Below are 3618 nucleotides of genomic sequence, written 5' to 3'. Positions count from 1 at the left end.
CAGTTTCTTCAGCTGGGAAATGGTTTGCTCAACCCACTTGCAGGGTTGTTGAAGCTCAGGCCATATCCTCAGGGACAGTCAGTTCTGGAAGCCACAGTCTGTTGCCTGCAAATGTGCTCCTCAGATCGCCTTCCCGCCCACAGCCGCTCAGCCCACCGTGGTACCAAGTGGCCAAAGTCTAAGGCCATACCGCCCTGAACGCCTACGATCGTCTGATTTCGGAAGCTAAGCAGGGTCGGACCTGGTTACAACTTCCATGGGAGACCGAATGGCGAAGGCGCTGGGCTTTCTTCCTCAAACCCCAGACCACAGCGCGATCCACAGGGACACTGTTGGAGGCCACGGGGCTCACAGGCCTGTCCCGGACCCAGCACCTTGGCGAAGGCAGTGGGGATCCCGGTTGGCCGCCCAGGGCCACAGTCCCTCCCAGAGCCAGACGCGGACGGGGAGGGAGCTCTCCAGGAGCCTCACGCGGGACACTGAGCACGGCCCCTCCCCGCACACGCGGTTGTCCATAAATGGAGACTTGACACATTCGTGGATTCTGTTTTCCCGGGAGGGTCGCTGGGACCGGTGTGAATTCTCCCGTCTCACCCCACAAATCCTACTCACAGGCATCCGCGAGCTTTCCCGTCTGACTTTGGACAAGTAAATTGTGTTTTCTCTTTAAAATGACAAACAGCGCGAGCTTCTGGCGCCCGTGTCAGACTGGAATAGAGACGCCGTCCCACGGGGGAGAGACGCTGACGGCTGAGAATTCTCTGGAACCCCCAGCGGCGCTGACATCCCAGCACGGAGCCCGCCCTGCGCCTCCCTCCCCGGCTTCAGGTCCCGCCTCGGCCCTGCCCACCCGGGGCTGCGCTCCTCGCAAGTCTGCGGCCCCCACGCGGCCCTGGGACCCAGCGCGGGTCTTCTGCGGACGCCTCCAGCCAGCGCCGGGTCCCTGCCCGGAGGACGCTAATGCGCGTCCTTAGGCAGGTGAAGCAGGTGCAGAGACGCTTCCTGCCCTCCCCACCCGCTGCCCGCGCAGCAGCCACCGAGCCTCGACCTGCGGCTCCCGAGTGCACAAAGTCCACGCTCCTGCCCGGGACCCTGAGTCAGGGCCTGTCCCACCCGCCGCCCCGCTACGGCCCTGACCCCTCCTGGGCACACGGGGCCGTCCCCGGAGGCGCCTCAGGCTCTGCCCTGCGGTTCCCCATCCCGCGCTGCTTCCTGCCCTCTGCTGCAGAGGGACTGTTCCTTCCGTTAAATCCCTTGTGCCTGAATCCACCCTGTGTGTTCTCTTTTCTCAGCAGGACGGTTTAAAAGCCCAGACCCCCTCCCTGCAGAGCAAATGTCCAGGCTTCAGTGGTCACTGTCACATCCCAAGATCCCCCTTCATCAGGGGCTACTCGAGACTGGGCTGAAGCCCCCTGTAGAGATGAGCTTGGTGGGCTCAGCTTTAGGGAACTTTGAGGTTCACTGCCCTTAGGAGGGGAGCCCTCTCCAGTTCTCCGCAGTCCCCACCACTCCCTATCGTCACCCCCGGGAACCTGCACTCCCATGTTCTGCCTGGGCCCTGAGGGCATTTGAGCCCTGGGCCCGTCCTGAGTCAGTTTTGAGGCTGGGCTGTGTGGAGCCATGGAAGGCCGTGGGCATGGGGCCAGCTCACTGTTGGGGGCCTAGTTTTCTCACTGTCCAGCCGTGTGATTCAGGACCCCCCCCCCCATCTCTATGTCTCAGTGATGACAACCCTGGCCGTGTGGGTCCTGGTGGGCCTTGGGTGAGTTCCTCTGCTCAGACCTGAGCACTTAGACCTTGCCCTAGCTCTGCCCTGTGACCTCGGCAGGTCACCCGGGGTCAGCTTTCCCACTGGAGTGTGGGGACTGGAACCAGCCACTCCCAGGTCCCTCCTCTGAGGTCTCTCTTGGCACTGGTCCTGGGGATAGGGCTGCAAGGGACTCTGGCCTCTCTCTCCCCTCTCAGTCCCACTTGCCTTTGTCCTGCCCCCTGAGATGAGGGCATGGACGGCCGGGTACAAGACGGGGAAGGCAACCTTGCAGTGGTGGTAACCCTGTGCATTAAAGCTGGGCCTGGCACGTGGACCTCCTGTGACCTTCCCCACAGGCCCGTGAGGCCGAGCTCGGCACTGCCCAAGACCACACCGTCCATGTGCAGTGGAGCTGGGGTCCAGGCTGCCCACCAGGGCAGTGACTGCAATGGCGGCAGCAAGGGATGGTCACTGTCATGAGCTGAAGCCAGGTGCTGCGCTGACCTTGAGGGAGGGCTCCATGCTTCCCCTTCCCACAGCTGCAGTGAGGCCTAGGAGAGTGAGGTCGGCTGTGGGTTTGAGTCCTGGGGTGCCCCTGGGCTGACAGGCCCCCCCAACCTGCTCCTCTAGTGCCCCAGCCCTGGCCCACCCACCTCCCCTCCTCTCACTGCCCCCCTGGCCCACTCTGCTGCGGTCTCAGTGCCTTCCCAGCCTGGGCATCATCTGGTGGGAGGAAAGTGAGGGCCCCAGACTGTGTGATCCTGGCACATGACTGTGATGTGAATCCTACAGCAACGTTGAGCAGTGTGCTACCTGGGCTACGTCACCTGCCAGCCCTGGTTCCTCTTCCTCTGCCTCTTCCTGCTCCTTCATTCTCCCTCAGAGCTCTAATTTTCACTGAGATTTTATGTTTCATTTAACAAATGTCTGTCTCCCCACTTGAACAGAACCTCCATGAAGGGGGAAGGGAAGAGTGTCTGTTGTATAAAAGTTGTATTTCAGTGCATAAAACAGTGCCTGCCTCAAAGGGAGGGCTCAATAAATATCTGTTGAATGAATACTTGCGTGGGTCAGCAAATGAATGGCTGAATGAATGATTTCTCCTTCCCCTTGGCACTGTCTGGAGTCCCCAGAACAGGCGTGGGCAGCAGTCCCCGGTCTGTGGCCTGTCCCACTAGACTCGGGGTCTGATGCTTGGTCTGGGTGGAGATCACCCACCAAGCTCCCGGACTGATCCTCTGCTCACAGGAAGCTGCGTCCGGCCCAGCTGCCAGGAGCTCGCTGCAGGGTGGAGGGAAGAGCAGGGACGATCTGCGAGTGCCTGAACAGTACACAGGAGCCGAGAAGCCGCTGCTTAAAATGCAGGCGTTGAAAGGAGTTTTGATTCCTTTTTTGAGTTGAATATGAGATTTCCGAGCAGCCATGACAACTTGGAGTGGTGGAGACGGGGAGTCCATTCCTCAGTCAGATGGAGGAGGGGGTCCCCCTGGATCTCCTCTCGGGGCTGGAATCCTGATACTTCATCTCTTCCCACCTGCCCTGGGTGTATCTGGAAAGCTCCTGGGAACAGGGTGGGTCCTTGTTTTAAAGGTTGTAAGTCGAGAGCACCTCACGTAACTGCCCGGGGGCGGCTCTGATGGGCCTCAGTCTGCTTGCGATGTCACACAGGAAGCCCCTGGGGCCTCGGCCGCTCAAGCCCTCCTGGGTCAGACCAGATCCCTGGGCTCCGCGGGCTCCTCTGTGAGTCCAGCATCGTTTCCTGCGCAGTGACCCAGGCCGGTCCCCGTGGGCTCTGACTAGGGGACAGTGGGACTCGGGGTTGGGGGGCCTGCGTGAGTCATGGCTTCACTGTCCACCGTGACTGGGAC

The 3618-nt window shown here is 61.1% G+C and overlaps 1 pseudogene; it reads right to left on the bottom strand.

Moving 5' to 3' along the window:
* Positions 1-1961: 1961 nt before the first annotated feature.
* Positions 1962-3546, bottom strand: LOC111531024 (annotated as a pseudogene).
* Positions 3547-3618: the final 72 nt, after the last annotated feature.

Source organism: Piliocolobus tephrosceles, unplaced genomic scaffold (assembly GCF_002776525.5).
Source record: "Piliocolobus tephrosceles isolate RC106 unplaced genomic scaffold, ASM277652v3 unscaffolded_45392, whole genome shotgun sequence".
Lineage (NCBI taxonomy): Eukaryota > Metazoa > Chordata > Mammalia > Primates > Cercopithecidae > Piliocolobus > Piliocolobus tephrosceles.
The sequence above is the reverse complement of the archived record's forward strand: the minus strand, read 5'-3'. Positions and strand labels throughout refer to the sequence as shown.